This window comes from Sinocyclocheilus anshuiensis, unplaced genomic scaffold (assembly GCF_001515605.1).
Source record: "Sinocyclocheilus anshuiensis isolate Anshui unplaced genomic scaffold, SAMN03320099.WGS_v1.1 scaffold1100, whole genome shotgun sequence".
Lineage (NCBI taxonomy): Eukaryota > Metazoa > Chordata > Actinopteri > Cypriniformes > Cyprinidae > Sinocyclocheilus > Sinocyclocheilus anshuiensis.
Window position 1 is genome coordinate 899,070 of NW_015552633.1, and position 18,752 is coordinate 917,821.

An 18,752-nucleotide genomic window follows, 5' to 3' on the forward strand; every position below is an offset into this window, starting at 1 on the left:
TATAGTGTGTGTGTTATGTTTATGTTTATATTTATTAGTTATAATGAGTGATTATTTTTTTCTCCCAGTGATGGCAAGCAACAGTGGCATATTCTCTTAGTCACATACACAGCAGCTTTTTTTTTTTAAAATCAGTTATATTATCAGGCAGATTATAGAATTTTGTTCTTACAATTCTGACAGTTAAAGGAATTTAAATTGTTCATCCCAAAATACATCCTTATGTTATTCCCAACCTGCATTCTTTTTGTAAAACACAGATGTTAGGCACCGACAGGCCTTAGTCAACCTTCACATTTATGGTTTCATTTGAAATGTTTCTTCTTAGTATTTCCTTTTGTGTTTTACAGAAGAAAGAAAGACCGGTTTGAAACAACGTGACGGTGAGTAAATGATAACAGACTTTCACTTTTGGGTGAACTATCCCTTAAATGTTTTTTTTTGTATAATGTCCTTGTTAACAAAACTGTGGTTTACAAGAGAGGAACTTGAACTACAATAGTCTGGCACACATAGAGACTATATAGAATCTGTTCATCTGGAAGTGTAGACACTGTATTGACTGTTGATCAGCTTTTCAAAAGCTATTTTGTTTGTACACAAGATTGCTGACTATTGTGTATAGGACAGTATTCACACTCTCATATGGCCTTTTAAAGTCCTCAATGTTTAGGTTTCGTGAAGATAATAATTTGAAACCTCTTGTGGATTCTTCACCATTTATGGATACTGTGTTTATTGCTGAAAGAATGTTAAAGAGTTTGAATTCAACAGTTCATCACTGCACGCATGTTATATGTGTAGCAAATAAGGACAGCTGACCTTTTCCCAGAAGAGACACATTAAGATTACTAATAATTTCTGCGATAATAGGGACAACATGATCTGTAGCTCTCTAGGTGAACATTCGCATTATCTTCCTCAATATGCACTAACTGCTATTTAGTATGTGCGCCGCTAATAGATATTTTAATAATTCATCAGTATGTATTGTAAATTATTAAACTCCCTGTATGGTCATTGGTGCCGTTGAACCTAACCTAGCTTAAAGCCATTCATCCTGACAGAAGTCAGATTGATAATTTAGGTTAAACGTAGGTGGGTTATAAGTCTATGTGTCATGCAACAAATAACATGCATTTGGCTAATATTTAGACTAAAGTCAATATAAGCTGTTATCACTGCAAATGGCCCCTAAAATTCAGAGAACAGTAAACGCCACTCAGTTTACAGAGGAGTTCATTAGCTAGACCACACAATATTGATGCCGGGGTAGCATATGAACTCCATTTCTATTCGTCTATGTTTTCAAGAATCAGCAGAATTAGATTGAAGACTGCATCTCTGCTGTCCCAGAGGCATATTATGCTGTTGTCCCTTGACTGCAGTAACCATTGTTCTAATGTACATAATTGGCAATTGAATAGATTCAGAGCATTAAAAGCTGCTTATTTGCCTCTTGCAATGTAAAGAATGCTTCGAACCTGGTAATATGAGCTCCAAATGCACTGATTGAATGGTTGCAATATATAACCAGATTTATTAACCCATTTCGTAGGTTTGTAATTGTTTTGAAATAATGGGCTTTTCAAAGCATACGGCTGCTTATTGCTATCACTTTATGCATAGACATGATTAAAAGGAATGTTCCAAACAGTCGTAGTTTGAAACGCACATAGTGTGTTTTTTTTTAATGGTTTCAGCTATATCCACTTGAAATTACATGAACTTATAGCCATGTTGTTGTGTTTTATCAGCATGCAACATAAGCCTAATCAACCCCAGCAACCTTGTGATAAGCTTAGCTTATGGCCAAAAGGTCTCCAACCGGGAGCAGATGTTCAAAAGCTTATATCAAAGCTCAAGCTAAAGTGTTCGTTTAGACAGATTGGATTTGCAGAGGTGGGGAGGGGTTGGAGATGTTGGCTTTGTGATTTCGGCAGGATTTGGACCATCAGCGGACATGCCTGGAGGATGACAGTAGCTGTCTGCGAGCTGAGATCCAGGAGCTGAAAACCAACTTTAGACCCCTCACATAAGTGATCCATCGTGCTCAACACATGCTCGGCCTGGATGTGAGTCACATGCCTATATTCCCTTGCCTCGTTCTCTCACACACACTCACTCACTCGCTCACACGCTCTCCATTTTCTCCCTCACCCCAAAGTCATGGGACGGTCCCTCATTCATTTTTCAAAACTCATTTTCTGCCCTTGAGCTCAGGATTTTTAATTCTGGCTTCACCTTGACTGGTGGCCTTTGGGCATGAGGGATCAACGGAGCCAGGCTTTGATCCAACACGCCGGCATGGGACTCATTTCCAGCTCTGCCACACTGATGCGACTCAGTGGGTTCGACTTGACCTCGTGGCTCCTCTGGGCCCCTCTGGCCGCAGTCGACGAGACCCAGCTCCCTCTTCCTCTCCATCCTGAACACCTCCAATAACTCGTTCTAATCAAACCGCTCTGCTCTCCGCAGCCCTGCCTTTGATCTGCATAATATGCCTCCTCCACCTCTTCATCTCCCTTCTCCTTTTATCACATCATGTGTGAATGCAGAACATCAGTGAAATGTTGTAGAAGGTTAGTATAAATGTTCACGTACAGCAGGTCTAGTGAAAATGGGTTGAAGGTCTGTTCGGATTGCAAACACCAGGAAAAAAAATGCAAATAGCAAAATGCAACTAACCAGATGCTTCTACATATTTAGCATATAAAAATTGTTTTATGTTTATATTTTAATTTTAACAGGCAGACAAAACATTGTTTTATTGTTTTTAAGGCTGTGAGTCCAGTAATACTTGAGAGACAGCTTGCAGTTCTTGGTAATGTTAACACAATGCAAAATATGAATTATGATATAACCATAATATAATTCATTCATTCATTTACTACTACTACTACTAATTTAGGTCAATTATTATTAATAGAAAATGAAATGTAATTTCATAATTTACATTTTATTCATTAATTTATTTCAGTGTATATATTATTTATTTATTTAAATTTATTTAATCTAATATTTGTGACCCTGGACCACAAAACTAGTCATAAGTAGCACGGGTGTATTTGTAGCAATAACCAAAATGTAAATAACCAAAATAAATCAAAATGATCGAATTTTGTTTTATGCCAAAAATCAATATTAAGTAAAGATCATGTTCCATGAAGATATTTTGTAAATTTCTACCGTAAATATATCAAAACTTAATATTTGACTAGTAATATGCATTGATAAGGACTTAATTTGGACAACTTTGAAGGCGATTTTCTCAATATTTTGATTTTTTTGCACCCTCACATTCCAGATTTTTAAAAATAGTTGTATCTATAGTGTCCTATCGTAACAAGCCATACATCAATGGAAAGCTTTTATTTATTCAGCTTTCGGATCATGCATACACCTCAATTAAAAAAAAATGACCCTTATAACTGGTTTTGTGGTCCAGTCTCACATTATTATTTCAATTTAACAAATTAATACATTTATATTTATTTATTGTATTATTATTATTATTTAAATTCAAGTGTAATTTTTTTCATTTACATTTAAATTATATCAATTCTTTATTTTTTAAATGTTTGTTTTTATTTATTTAAATTTGTAAATATTTATTATTATTTAAATTTAACATATTTTTATTGTTTATTTTTGTTTTATTTAAATTTAACATTAAAAAAAAAAATGTAATTATTTAATTTTTTATCAATATTTAAATTTAAGCCCATTTTTTATTTTTGATTTTATTTACATTTCATTAATTCTAATTTATTTATTATAAATTATATTTATTTAATGTATTATTTATTATTAAATTAATTATTATTAGAAGTAGTATTATTATTCATAATTGTATCATTTAAATTTATTTAAACTATATTATTGATTCAATTTATGTAATATTATTTATTTTATATATATATATATAAAAAAAAAATTTATTTTTTTTTTATATTCATTCATATGTATTAAATTGATTATTTAAATTAATTAACTTTTTTCAATTTAAATTTTTATTTAATAATTTTTGTGTTTGTATTGATGTCCAATATAAATTCTGCTACCTGAAAAAACAAAAACAATTGGGAACTACTGATCCAAAATGCCTTTGCTGTGTGGGGTTTGTTCTTGACAGGTTCGCCATAGTCTCCTGTGTACAACGTGCCCATGCCAAGATCCTGCTGCTGTACCTTTAGCCGTGACAAGTCGGCCTGTGCGCTAGCTGTGCCCATGGGGCATCATCGGTCATAACAAGAGTCGGTGTGCCCGCTTCAGCGCAACCCCATTGTGGTGTTGGAGGATAATAACACTCTGCTTCCTTTTGTCAGTGTGTTTTGCTGGATGATAAACACAGGGGAGGAAGGACTGGCAGAGGAGCTCAAGCTCAAAGAGGTGAGTTTGTGAAATCACAGCACAGAAGAAGGTGCAGTTGCCTGGTGTGTGCACTAATTGAAGCTCCTCCAGGCAACAGCCGCAGCAAACCCGAGCCTGTCGAGCAGCATCGGCAGGAGTGATGACTGGTTGTTCGGGGAAGGGTCTCTCAGGTCACTGTCGGAGGTTATGTTAATTCGGTTGTTAATGACTTCCTTTTTGGGTGATAATTGATCAGCTTCATTACCATATTCCTCTGTAATGCTATATCACTAGGGCAAAGCTCTGTCTAATGAATGCTCCGTTTGATTTCTGAAATAATGAACTAATTAGACTAATTAAAATCAATAGAGGTGCCAATACAAGGTTAGGCATCAGACGGCGGTCTCTATCTGTGCACTGCCCGAGTCACCAGCTCAGTTTAAAGGAACCTAATGCTGATTTATGGGCTCTTGATGGTCATTAGTTAGAATAAATTGCGTCGAGGAGCCAAGACAGCATTATTCAAGTACAGGATACTAAGTGCATTGTAAGGTCAGCAATAAGGGCAAACTCTTAATTTCAGCCTCTTCTGATTTATCTGAATAACTAAAACAGACACATTTATATTTAGTTTTTTTGTCATGTCTAGGAAATGCGGTGTGTATGTTGCTTGTTCAGGAAATGACATCTGTGGCGTGCTGCCTTTGTAAATCCTTCCGATTTTTACTGTCCTTTTGCGCTTGAGTGTGAAAAGACTGTTTATTCAAAGTCTTTTTTATTTTTATTTACTTTTCATTATTTGTAGTATTCACGGAAAGAGCACAGATCTTTCGTATTTAGTTACCTGTGGTTGCGATACGGCTTATGAGAATAATAGTATTTGCTGTTTGGAGCTGTAAAGAAGATTATTCAAAAAACTGTCATGCATCTCATGTCCTGGGTCAAAGGGAAATTAATAATTACAATCGATCTCCAAATATCCGTGTTTTGACTGCATTTATTGTATTGCTGTCTGAAAGAACAATGACAGGAAGAACAATAATGCCAAATAAAAAGGGCTTGATAAGCACCTTCTTAGTCAGATCGCACAGTTAGACGTAATTAAACAAGACTGCTTGTGAAAAGCAGCTCTGGCTTTTCAGAGCAACCGATATAGCGCCGATTCCTCCTGGGGCTCAAAGAGAGAGGCTGTATGGAATTTAATTTCAGTTATTGTCTCTTCACGGTGGACAGTAAGATTTTCTGTCTGAGTCGTAGCACATAATGGGAGGCTCTTGAGTTTCCTGATCACCCTTCCGTTTAGTCTTTTAAGCAAGTGCTCCATGCCTCGCTCCTCCAGCTTGCTTTTATTGTTTCTCTCTCACAGTTTAATTCCCCTCAATGCATGCCAGTGTGGACGCCCCATCCTGCTTTACTCAACAATAATATCAAGCGTGCACCTTCAATGAGCGAGCTGTCCCGCAGCTCAGTCCCTCTGCTTAATTAGCCTCACATGCAGCCACACACACATTCGGTGATACAAAAAAACATGACGCACACACCTAATTTTCCCCTCAGTTTCCATTTTGTTGTTAACATTAATCTACTTAGAATTGCAAGGTGCACTGAGCAAAGCTAGTTTCACCTTAATCTTTTTCCCTTATGAAATTTAATAGTGGAGAAATCCTTAACATGGTTGTTTGTGGAGGTAAATTTGTTGCTTGTGCAGCAATGCTGCATAATTGGTAATACCTTCTGAGTGTTCTTTTTTTAAGTGCACAAGATCCATCAGTGTTCCCTCTTGTTTGTTGACTGCGTTAAAGGAGTTTTGGCTGACCTAAAAAGTCAAGCATTAGAGCAAAATAATAGCAAGGAGTTTCATCTCTGGATCATGCATAAAATATTACCCTGCTTTTAATGGCTGTATCTTGACCCTTGTCTCTGAGTATTGTGCCCCAAAAAAACAAGTGTGTCCATGTTTGCTTCTCTGATGCACTTGATGGTAAGAGTGGCCAAGTTATCTGGAAGTCACTGTAAGGTGACAGCTTGTGTGGCTGTACTTTTAAGAGATATTAAAGAGTAGTTCATCCAAAAAGTTAATTCTGTTATCATTTACGCACCTTCATGTTGTTCCTTTTTTCCATAAAACGTGGATTTTTAAAGAATAAAAAAATCCTTGTCACTCTGGGTAAATCAAGCTCTAAAATGACTAAAATGGTCAGTGTGACTTGTATGTTACATTCCAGATCTTTGGAAGCCATATAATAGCGTGAGAATCAAACTGAAATGTGAAATTTTATTCATTCATAATCTTCTCTGAAGTCAGTGAGTGAGAACTTGAGAACTAGATCAGTCTGACTTGGGAGCAAATCATTCAGTTTGGTTTTGTGAATTGGATCAGTTGATTCATATTACTTCAGAAGTCTTGAAATACAGAGCATGAGTTGTATAAACTACATTTTTGATACATATATGGTGTTTTTTCCCCCCGAAGCCCTATTCATATTCATTAAATGGAAAAGTATGGCCAGGAAATTCCTCCAAAAATCACGTTGAGGTTGTGTTAGATGGTAAAAGGAAATTCAAATTCAGGTTTGGAACAGCATGAAGATGAGCAAATGATAACAGAATCTTTATATGTGGATGAACTATCCCTTTGTTTTGTGAATTGGATCTGAATCAATTGATTCATTGGGAAGATCCAGCTGAAATTAATGATTCATTTTTGAATCAGATGTCGCTAATTCTCTTATGGATGTTTTTCCACATAGAACTGTCATATTACAGAGCACGAGTTGCATGAACCGATTTTGTGATATATTAATGTGTGTATGTGTTTTTTTTTCCTTTTCTCGTCGAAACCCTATTCGCTTGCATTAAATGGAAAAGTGTGGTCAGGAGATTCCTCACAAAAATCACCTTGAGGTTGTTTTAGATGGTAGAAGGAAATTCATACAGATTTGAAATGACATGAGGGTGAGTAAATGACAGAATTTTCATTTTTTGGTGAACTATCCCTTTAAGCTCAGAGTGAGGGGTCAGGTCTGCTGGTGTTGGAGCGAAAGCTAAAACGGGCCAGTGAGGGAAAGAGCCATGTGCTTTGGGGACTTGACCTGTGAGTAATTAACATCAGCATTGATTTCTTTTTCCCAAGAGTGACGCCTGTCACTGCACCCTTCACCCACACACACAAATACACACCGCTATATTTCACCTACATGGCCAATGTCAAACCTCAGCTTTCCAAAACAACACCAAGCATGGTGTGGAGTGACTAATTAGATGTAGTGTTTGTCTGCCATGTTAGGCTGGTGCTTTTGTACTGTCAGTCTCGTCTGGTGGTGAATTAGCCTCTTGTGGTTAGAAATATGAGTCCTAAGAAGTCTTTAAATATTTCTTTACCTTATTATGTATTCACTTTGATGCCTAATCTGCCTGTTTGTTAGTTATGTGTTTTTAGCGCTTCTGGGCAGTAGGACTATATATATCATATTCCAGTTGAGATATAATCCACTATTTATACCAGACTTATCGTTATTTTTTTGTTTTAAATGAATAATCTTATGTTTTGTTTTCCAAAAGAATCAATTTCCAAAAAATAAAAAATGAAATAAAGTAATCACTGATATAAAATTATTCCATGCAGTAAATACATCATAAAAAATAATAAGATTTTGAGCTGTAAAAGGATTGATTGGATTTGCTCTGAACTGATGGTATTTGTTCCTACACTCTAAAAAATGCTGGGTTGTTTTAACCCAACTTTGGGTCAAATATGGACTAACCCAACTGTTGGGTTAAATTTTTCAATTACATTTTTAACCCAAAAGTTGGGTTTTGCACTTTTGTTCATATAGCAGTACTTTTTAAAGGAAAAAAGTGCACAATACACTACTTTTGAATGCAATATTGAATTTTGTGCATAATGCAATTAATCGCGAGTAATCGCAGACAATCATGCAATTAATCGCGATTTAAATTGTAATCGTTGCCCAGCACCAATATATATATATATATATATATATATATATATGAAGAGTTTGGTTCCAAAACGCGATAAATTTATAGATTTATTTATATAAATGTTTTATATAATTTTTTCAGGTGGCAATCAGAAGCAGGTTTTAATGCATATTCATCTGGGTTCATCATGCATTCATCATGCATATTGGTCTGAGACATTTTTAATGGATTTCTGGCCGATGTTGTTCATGTTTTGATCTTATGGCTGTAAAGTGCTATCACTCTTAGGGAGTGGAACAACCCCTCCTTACGCCACCCTCCTCCTTCAGAACCCCCCGTCAGACCTCCCCAGCTGGAGGGTTTTGACATCTGCTGGTTTGGGATACGAGAGAGCAGCTGTCAGCAGCAGGGAAGCCTCTTTCAGCGTCAGTTGGCGGGATGGCTGGGTGCCAGCTTGTGCCATCTGTGCGTCTGACATTTCCTTCTAATTAACAGAAGGGTTAATTGTTCTGGCAGGCTCAAATGCAGTGTCTAACATTACCCAGGGGAGATGTGTACAAGTGACAGAGTGGGAAGGTGCCAGGGAAAAGCTTGGTTAACGCCGCCCGCTACCACCGTCACACTCCGGTTAACAGTTGCCGATTGGTTACCCGAGCCAGGCGCAGGAAATTGGGCCAAGGTGTTTCCCCCCCCCCCGTTCTGATGAATTATGCCATGCCTCTGTAATGATGTAGAAAGAATTGAGTTTAGAGAGGCAAAGACCACTGCCTAGGGGCAATTGGGAGGGAACAATTTGCATGTTATTACTGCATATTCATAACTAATTGTGTTAGGCTTTGCTAATAGAGCAGAATGACGGATTGAAAAATTGAGAAGCTGTTTTTGCAGCCAACAAAACACGCCACCATTTCTCTCGCCGGTCTACAACACCGGGCGCTGAATGATCATTAAGATTCTGAGCTGCTAAATATAGCAGATTGTTTCATTTGTCAGCCTGACATGATGTAATCTGTTTAGTTCTCTAATTTTATCTTAGTGCGTGGAAGCCATTTTTTTTTTACGCCACTTACCATGGCACGTTATAACGCATTAATGTTTGGAAATTGTGTTTCAACGTGAAACTACGGCATATTAAACATTAACATATAAGTGCTGAACGTTAATTGCAAAACGGTTGTTTGGTATCTCCAACGATTCTTGCAGATGAAAAACAAAATTGTTACAAATAACTGAATAATAACACGTCTGGAAGTCAGAATACCACTAGGTGATCTCAGAGTAGCATCGTAGTCTTTTCTTCGTCTAGGGCAATTTTGCGCATTCTGTTTGGCATATGTTTTTGATGCGATAAGTGTGAGCATATGCATGTCATGATGAATGATTAATCACATATCATTTTGGCATCAGAGGTGGCATGAACGCTGATGTACTGACACGTTAAGGGGCTGCGTTCACCGGGCGCGAACGCACATGTACGCTAGCATGCACAGGCGCCCCTGCGCACACACGCGGCTGTAGTGAAGGGCTAAATGGATGCCCTCTGGGTTTCGGAGTCTGAGAGTGGCAATTTGCACGCCTCCCTTGGCCCCTGTGCATTGACTGACTGTCAGGGGTGTGTGCGGAGAGGAATCTGGGCCCCAAAGAAAAGAGACAGGAGCCTTTTACCCAGCATGGGAGAGCCTGGAACAATCCGCCAGTGGAACAGGCTGCTTTTTGAAAATGTCTCTGAGAGGAAATGGGACTCAAATTGACTGCAGTTAGTTACCTTTCAAAAACCTCTCGTCTATTCACAGCGCTTTCATTTTCATCTCACACTTCACAAGTTTTTCTATGAATGTCAGATGACTGATATTTGGCAACCGCCACTGGATAAAATGCTTGAATGCGTGATGTAATTGTGAGTAATTGAAACTCAGTTAAAAATGGGACGTTCTCACCATAAGTCCATTGTGAATCGCTTTGTAGTTGTTATACAGTGGACATCAAATTTAAAATGTGGCTGTTGTGCATTTTTAATAAGCAATGTAGTTGCAGTCTTATCATTTACTCAACACTCATGCTCCTCCAGACCTGTATGGCTTCTCCTTATTTTAGTTTTTACAATGACGATGAATGCCACTGACTTGTATTGTATTAACAAAAGAAGACATTTTTTTTTTTAAATATCTCTCTTTGTGTGTGTGTGTGTTTCCACAAAAGAAAGTAAGCCAATCAGTTTTAGAACAACATGAACAGAGAATTTTCATTTTGGGGATAACTATACTAAGTGTATATCAATGTCCTCCGTGTCTGTACTTTTTTAAACACAAAATAAGAGATTTTGAATGTGTCAGCTGGTTTTCTTGTAGACTACAGTGTACTGGGTTAATATGAAGGAATTTTCCATATTGATTTTTCACAGGTGTTTTACTTTCTTTATGCATTGCATTGTGTTAAAGGGTAAAAAGAAATGTCCGTAAACTTAACCAATAATGTCCTGGCAGAAAATTACCAGTACCTTTTACGATTTTTTTTTCTTACAGTGTATAAAGAATGTCATTAACCTTTAAAAGTTAAAAATATCTCCTTTTGTGAAAAAGGGTTAAATTCCTTTAAGCATATATCTATGTCCTCCCTGTTGATACTTCACTTCATTAGCTCGAGAGATCAGGTGACTGTTTTGAGACCTGCACTACTTTCCACTAATGTTTTGTGATTTCCTACTCTTTTTTTTTCCCCCCTCAATCTTTCCATGATGTAGAGCATGTCTCACATTCCCCCCTCTGTTTCGCACCTGATTCCGCCGTCATTCCGCACATCAGTTTATCTCCTTATGCTTTTGATGACACGGGACAGCATTCAGGGGAAAAGAAGCTTGCGTGAGCCTCTGTGTTAGTTTTCTATAAAGCTGCCATTTACATATCCAAATATAAACATGGGGCGCATGAGTTTTTGCAGTGGAAACATTAAGAAGCAATATTTATAGGATGTGGCTGGGATATCAGTCAAGAGGTGGTTGATAGCATGGCGCTTGACAGCTGTCGCTAGCAGCTTCGCAGAGCTCATCAGGAAACCGGCACTGCCTGCCCGCTCTGTCAGAGAAGTTTAGAGTGTCGTGCTGAGCTGGAGAGGTTCAGGGAGCCGAGCTCAGTGTGAAGGAAGTGCACCGACTCCTCCAACCCTCCATCTCATGCTCTGTCACATCAAGAGCCCTCTCTGCTGCCTGGCCCCTCTGGATCGCCTGTCCAAAATCTGCCAAAACATAGCCACTGCCTCTCCTTTCCTTATCGCTGTTGATGAGTGTCACAGCGGTCAGGGCCTAACTGCTTCCTGTTGAGCTCTGCATGTATTTGTGAAAGTGGATGCAACTCCACAACCTGATTTATTGTTTTTGATAGCGTTTTGGACAGAGGCGTCAGCATAGTTCCTTTCAGTTCATTCACTAATTTTTCAGATCTATCAGCCATGTTTAAATGCTCACTGCGGCCACCGATAGCAACATTTATACACTTAAAAAAAATTATAACATGAGCTGATTTTATTCAAGTCAGAAATAGTATTTGACATCTCTGAGTCAATCTAAATCATCCAGGTGGATGCTGCACACTGGTGGTGGATGAGGAGATACCCCCTGACAATGTAAAGTGCTTTGAGTGCCTAGAAAAGCGCTATATAAATGTAATGAATTATTATTATTATTAAATACATTAATTTATAAAAATAAAATTATTTTTATGGGTTGAATTAGGTAGAAATAGCTCTTTAATGTAATCACTTTGTACAGTGTAGTAACAATTTACAATAAAATACAGTTCAAAATTTAACATTAGTTAATGCATTAGCAATCATATGTTTAATTCATTTACTAATCTTAATTTTAACAGGTAATATGCATTTTTTATATTTTAAGTTGTACATTAACATTAACCTAGAAAAAAATATGAAAAATATTTTTATTTATTGTTATTTTTTAATATTTTATGGTAAACAATGCGTTAACGCATATTAAACGGAACTTTATTGTAAATGTGTTTTTATTTTAGCGCATATAATTTGGCACTAAAATAATTGGGAAAATCGGGAAATGATGCAAAAAAAAAAAAAAGTCATTTGGTGTAATCTAGTAAACTTTACAGCTTTTTAAAATCCTGTAAGTGTACTGTATCTGTGCCTGGATCCATGTTATTTTAGTATCATTGATATACTATTATTGTGTATGTTAATATTTTGAATTAGTTTATTTTTATAATTTTTTATTACTTTATTTTAGTGTATATTTGTTAAAAATGAAAGAAAATAAGTTTATTTTATTTTATTTCAAGTAATATATATGTATACAGACACATATGGTTTTTATGATTAATGATAATAATCCTGGTATAGATATATGCCTGCTTTATGATGCTTTTTTATATCATTTGATGAATCAGTGCTGCCATGTTTGCTATAAGTATTATTTTATGTGGAAATAATGTTGTTGAATAGCAAATAGTGAGTAGTTCTTGAGGAATAAGGCACGATCAAAGTATAACAAGCCTAATTAGCATAGAAAGGAGACATTTTCATGCTTAAAACAATGATTTAATTGAAATATGCAAGGAGCATATATCAGTGCAGATAGCACCTGGTCAAGCCAGATTGCAGGTGGTTAGTGAATAAAATGCGGGATTCACTAAACAGCTGTCCCACATAAGCTGCCTCATTGTGTACTAAAAATAATGACTATAGAGACACAAGTCATACATGTTGTTTTCGTGGGGCGTTTGTGCTCTGTGTGCGGTTCAACCCCAATTCCGCTGCACTCCAGGTGTGTGGTTGAACGCCCGCCGCCCGGTGAGTGACAGTGTGACAATAATGATGCAGGAAGGAGGGGAGTGAGACACACGGGCCACACAGAATTAACAGCATAAGAAGGAGGGGACTGAGACACACGGGCCACACAGAATTAACAGCATAAAGAATGCCCTACTCACTACATAGTAATTATGGAGCTCACCAGGGGGTTCTGAGGAGAAAAGAAAGAAAAAGAAAGGGGAAAAAACTATACAAACTATACAATGCAGATTGGGAGATTCATTAAGACTTTCTCTTTAGAGCCCCATTACCTTTGAAACTCTAACAAAGCCACAGAGGTACCATTAGGAGCAGAATAGTGTCTGGAACAATTTTAGTCAGCTTTTCACAAGAACAACTAATGGCTCCTTATAAATGTCTCACGCAAATTGCGGGCATCTTTTGAAAGCGTGCATGTTGTTTTTACAGCTCGAATGCTCTACTGCTAAGTATATTTTAAGTATAGTTGCTAATTTGAATCATTTTGAGAGGAAAAATGTGAATGTTAGATGTATATTTGTACTGCGTGTGTTTTCATAAGCGAAATCTATGGTTGAAATATGTGCTGTTTACATCTCAAAGCGCATTTAAATATTGAAAGGCTTCAAGTTGCACTTAATATTCTCTGTGGCCTCTCTTTCAGTCCAAAGCCAGAGCACCTCTGAAGGCTCAGGTGGAAGATCTGAGGAAACAGCTCAAGGCCAAGAGCAGGATTATTCAAAGTCTGAAAGAGGAAATTAAGACTCCTTTGTTCCACAGTGCACAAAAGAAGAATGAGGCACGGAGACGACAAAAATCCCTTTCCCTCCGTCCTCTTTGATTGAATAGAAACAACTTTTAGATGCTGTTGAATTTTAACAATATTCCATGCTGATTGCGCTCTAAGCCTTACATGTGTTGTGTATTAGGCAGCGCTTTCGTTCTGCGACAAGAGGCAAATATTGTGAACCCTGAAGGTTCGAAATGGCATCTCGACTGAGACTTGCTTTTACTGCCTCCTACCCCTCCATATGAGGTGTCACCAAATTAAAACCACTGCTGTTTTATTGTCTGTGGGTTATGTCTTCATAAATTGATGGTTGCGGTAAGCCTACATATAAACAGTGTGTTCTTGTCACATTTGGCACAGCCTCCAATATCAAGCATGTGCACTTGAAAACATACCGTATACATTCTTACATGAAAAATTAGACTGATTAAAATAATATTCTTGGCCGTTGGCCAAGCAAAGGTTTCGAATGATGACCAGTTTGAATTTCTCCCATAAATTTCTAAATCTCCTAAATATAAAATAAAAAAACTATTTTTAAAGATGGAAATTGTTAGTTACATATTTGTATCACAATATCACAAGTGAACAAAAGTGATTTTTAAGTAATTTTGCATACTTTAGTGGATGTTGCTATTTTTGCTTAGTTATATGAAAAAACAATTTAAAATATTTTTGAAAACATTGACTGAAAATATTATATGACTATATATGTTATACTATATAATGCAGGGCTGTGCAATTAATCGCATGCGATTGTCATGCACATCTCGTCAGTAAAGCCGGTTCCGTGATTAGTAGTAAATCTCCATCACCTGCTTTCAGATGGAGCGGCATTTACTACACAGAGCCGTAGTTCACTGACAATTAGGCAATATCGCGTTCATTATCGCAGATCGATTATGAACACGATTTTGCGTAGCTTGTCAATGAACTACTATATATATATATATATATATATATACACACATACACATACAAACAATTCATAATTTAAGTTGTTTTATATTAATATTAATGTATAATATATTATATGTTGAAATGTATTCACACATGTTCTAATTTGTTACACTATTTATTGAAATTAAGTTTCATTTCAATTAAATATTTTCTTCTATTATTGTGATCTTTATTTTTATGATCTTTTTGTACATATATTCCAAACTTTGGCAATATTGAATTATTTACAGTCATGCAAATAAAGCAATTTTGAATTTGATATTTAGATGGTGATATTTAGATTCTGGAAATGCAGAATATGATGCAGATCATCAGTACAGATGCCACCATCACTAAACTGGGTACTAAACATGAGGATGCTGCAGGCAGGCAGGATGAGGCGAGGGTTAATTTGCGTTCCTCCCAGAGGAACACGGCTGCTTAAACTCTGTCTGCCTTCTTACCTTCCTCCTCTCCATCATTATAAGTCTACTCCAATCCAGCAAAAGAGTCTGTTTGCTCACACAAGGTCCTTTGTAATCAAGCAAATGGCAGAATCTATGAGCTCACCCTATTCTGAGCATGAAGATGCACTGACAGATGTCTGCTGATCTGAATATTTATTTTTGATGTGATGTGCATGCGTGTGTGTTTGTGTGACTTGATAGGTGGTGCAAGTAAGAAAGAAGAGAAAGTCAAGTATTTGACCACCGCAAGAGGGTCTGCAAGAAAAGGCACACACACTTTGGTAAAAGGTGAGTGTGTAAAAGCAAATACAGCCATCATCCTTATAACCTTTAGCTGTATTGCACAGAGTGACATTAATTTGCTGCACATCCAAAAAATGAGGTTTTTAATGAGAAACTCACAGCAGGGTCACTGATTGGCTATGATCATAAGCAGTGAATAGAGCTCCTTATAATGCACTCGATTTTTATGCCCAGTACTAAAAAAAAAAATCCCTTTTTCCAGACACAGAACCAGAAATTGAAATGGTGTTATACTCAATAAACCAGTATGATGAGAAGTGAATTAGCCTATCAGGACAATGATATCGTCAGTTCGGCGAGTGAAGGTGTTGTAAGTACTGTAGCTTTTACAGATGAATCTCAGTGAGGCTCAGCAGTTGTCTGCTAAGCAAGAAGAAAAGGTTTTATGATACAGCCGTCACCTGCAGGGATATATCAACTGGATATTAAGGAGCCTTTTTTTCCCTTTAATTCAATTTCAGCCCAGCACCTCTGACATATAATCTTTAATTGAGGATGGATTTATCACTGTTTCTCCAAAAGCACAGAGATAAACATTCTGATATGGGCTCTGGACAGTAATGAGGGCATCAGGAATGGGCATAAAGGGAATTATGGTTATGCAACTTCCTGTGACCTCATCAGTCAGGACGCATCTTTGAGTAACATGACGTAGATGATGCGTAGATGATGCGCTTTGAACAAACAGATCTAAAATGAGTCTCACGTCTTTCTATCTGTGTGATTTTGACTCGAGCAGCTTGGGGGTAATGATTTTTATATGGTTTTAGGAAAATGATTCACAGCGCTGTTGTGTTAGATAATATTTTCCAAAAGTGTTATGAGACAAGATGAAGCCAAAATGCAGAATGTCTCACCTTTTTATATTCCCTCTCATGCCTGCAAATAAGCGTTAGGGGAAAGTATTACAACATGTTTTGTTTTGTTTTATTTTATTTTGAAATTTTATTTTATTTGTAATTTTATTTTATTTTTTATATTTTATTTTATTTGTAATTTAATTCAATATAGTTATTTTATTTATTTTTTATTTTTTAGTCTTGGCTCACTTTGTGCCCAAATTTGTAAGTAATTATTTAAAAAGTTTTCTATAAGCATGAACATTTTCAAAGCATGAACAGGTTCAAAAGTCTAAAACAATGTTTTCAATCAGAACAACAGAGAGTTACTCACATACAGGCAGAATTGTTAAATGTTTGAATCATTTTATTCCTACATAGTGCAGTTATTTGGTCGCTATACTGCAAATGATTTGTCCAACAGAATATTTGATTCGCAGCTAGACTGGCCTTTGACAGGAGACAGGGTTGTGTCTCTTAGCTCAGGGAGTGCTGATGGAGCCAAGCAGATTTGTTTCAGCTGTTAACACCAATCAGGTCAACACTTTGAATGGATGAGTTTTATTCCCTGAGTGTCCTTGAATGGCAGTAAAACTTTAAAAATGCATTAAAAACAAATTTGTGCAGCACAGGGTTCAAACCAATTGCATGGCTCGCTCTGCTACGGTCCCTGGTGGTGTGTCTGCCAGAATTTCCACTTGCAGCGTTTTTCGCTTCTTTACAAGGGTGATTTTATTTGTTTCTCCTGTTTGTTTGTTTATTTATTTACTTACAGGGTTAATTTTCTTTTTGCAGATGCTCTATATAGCGACCAATAAAAGAATAAGCCTTTTTCTGTATCCAGAACCGAGATCACATCTGATTACGCATTCATATTGCCGCCGAAGCGTGCAGATTACTCACAGAAGTATTGATTTTCAAGCGGTAGCAGTACTATCTGTCTTCATATTAATATGAAAGTCTTGTCTTTCTCCCCATGTTTAATTTCTTTATATCTTCATAATTGATTAATGTACTTTTGTGAGGAAGGAATGAATAATTTATAAGCCCAATAGCCTCCGGCTAATGAGAAAATGCTTAATTTCACTGAATGTGTCTGTGTTTTAAGAGCCCCACTGCTGTTGATACTTCAGACGAACACTCTAGCAACCTTCCGGAATAAGAAGCGAGCTGGCATGAGCTGGCAATGGGATAATTACGTCTAACTGGCATAATGGTAATAAAAGATTGAAGAGATCTTGTTGAGAGAAAGCACCTGATTGTTAGCATCTGTTTTACAGATTCGATGAATGCAGTTTTAATTGTGTCTACTCCCCGACAGCCTGGCTGGCAGGCTCCCATTGAAAACGTGCCAGCTACAAAATGAAGCAAATTGAATGAACAGCACTTATCGTTAACAAGGATCGTAATTAAATATGCAGATAGGTGCAATAATATCATTAACCTCGTGGACTACTAGGGCTGTGCGTTCCTATTCTCCTCGATTCCGCACGTGCTGATCAAAGGGACTACGAGTGCTCGCTGGAAATGTGCCAACAAGATGTTTCGCGTTTGTCGCCGCATTAACGTCTGCATGTTAATGAACTCGGGATTTCGCTAATGACTGTATTATGTACTAAGCCTGATACCCGCACTTCACCGCTGCGAATTATCAAAGCAAAAGTGCGACGTCAAATTCCAGATACATATTTTCCCGTTCAAGTGTCAAGCTGTCAGAACAAATATTTATCTGCACGTGTGTGCTCCTGCATCTGTTTGCCTAGCACTGATGCTGAAGTGGAGAGGTGCCACCTCTGCTAATTACCTCATAATGTGGCATATTGTGATAAGCTACCAGGTGTCGGAGGTGTTTACTCACCGAATCTTGACACCGTGCCAACCGGTGCTGACTGGCATCGCCACGTTCCCCTCCTCCACCTGCGCTGCGCGTGGGGACACAGATGCCTTCTTAAGTGGCAGAGAAAAACCTCACTTGTGTTTGCTAAGGGCTCTAATGTGCACGGCAGGGAGAGCTAATTGTATTTGCATCTAAATGGGAGTTGTAATTCTCATCAAGCGCAGATGGAGGCCGAAGCGCCGTGTGTCTTTATAAGGGCAAGATTCTGTGACAAAGCCCCCTCTGCCTCCAGATTACAGTAGCACCATGACCATATTTATTCTATTAACTAGCAGTCGGCTTAGATTTCTATTTTTGCTCTTTCAAGCAAACTAGCCCAGCTTTTTGCGCTCGTCGCAGCTTTAAGCTGCCTGTCTCCGGCTTTTCGTTTTTAGTACACATTTAGAAATGGACGTTTACTCTTTTTGTGTTTTTCTTGCAACCGTTACTGT

General features: G+C 37.3%; 2 long non-coding RNA genes across 2 annotated transcripts in view; both read left to right on the forward strand.

The window, feature by feature from the left end:
- LOC107666648 (uncharacterized) overlaps positions 1 to 13,882 on the forward strand; it is a 14,513-nt gene extending 631 nt beyond the window's left edge. The window contains exons 2-3 of the long non-coding RNA XR_001631701.1: positions 351 to 383; positions 13,751 to 13,882. This is a non-coding gene — a long non-coding RNA (uncharacterized LOC107666648). The remainder of the gene's footprint in view (positions 1 to 350; positions 384 to 13,750) is intronic.
- Positions 13,883 to 15,495: 1,613 nt separating this feature from the next.
- LOC107666647 (uncharacterized) overlaps positions 15,496 to 18,752 on the forward strand; it is a 37,699-nt gene continuing 34,442 nt past the window's right edge. The window contains exon 1 of the long non-coding RNA XR_001631700.1: positions 15,496 to 15,570. This is a non-coding gene — a long non-coding RNA (uncharacterized LOC107666647). The remainder of the gene's footprint in view (positions 15,571 to 18,752) is intronic.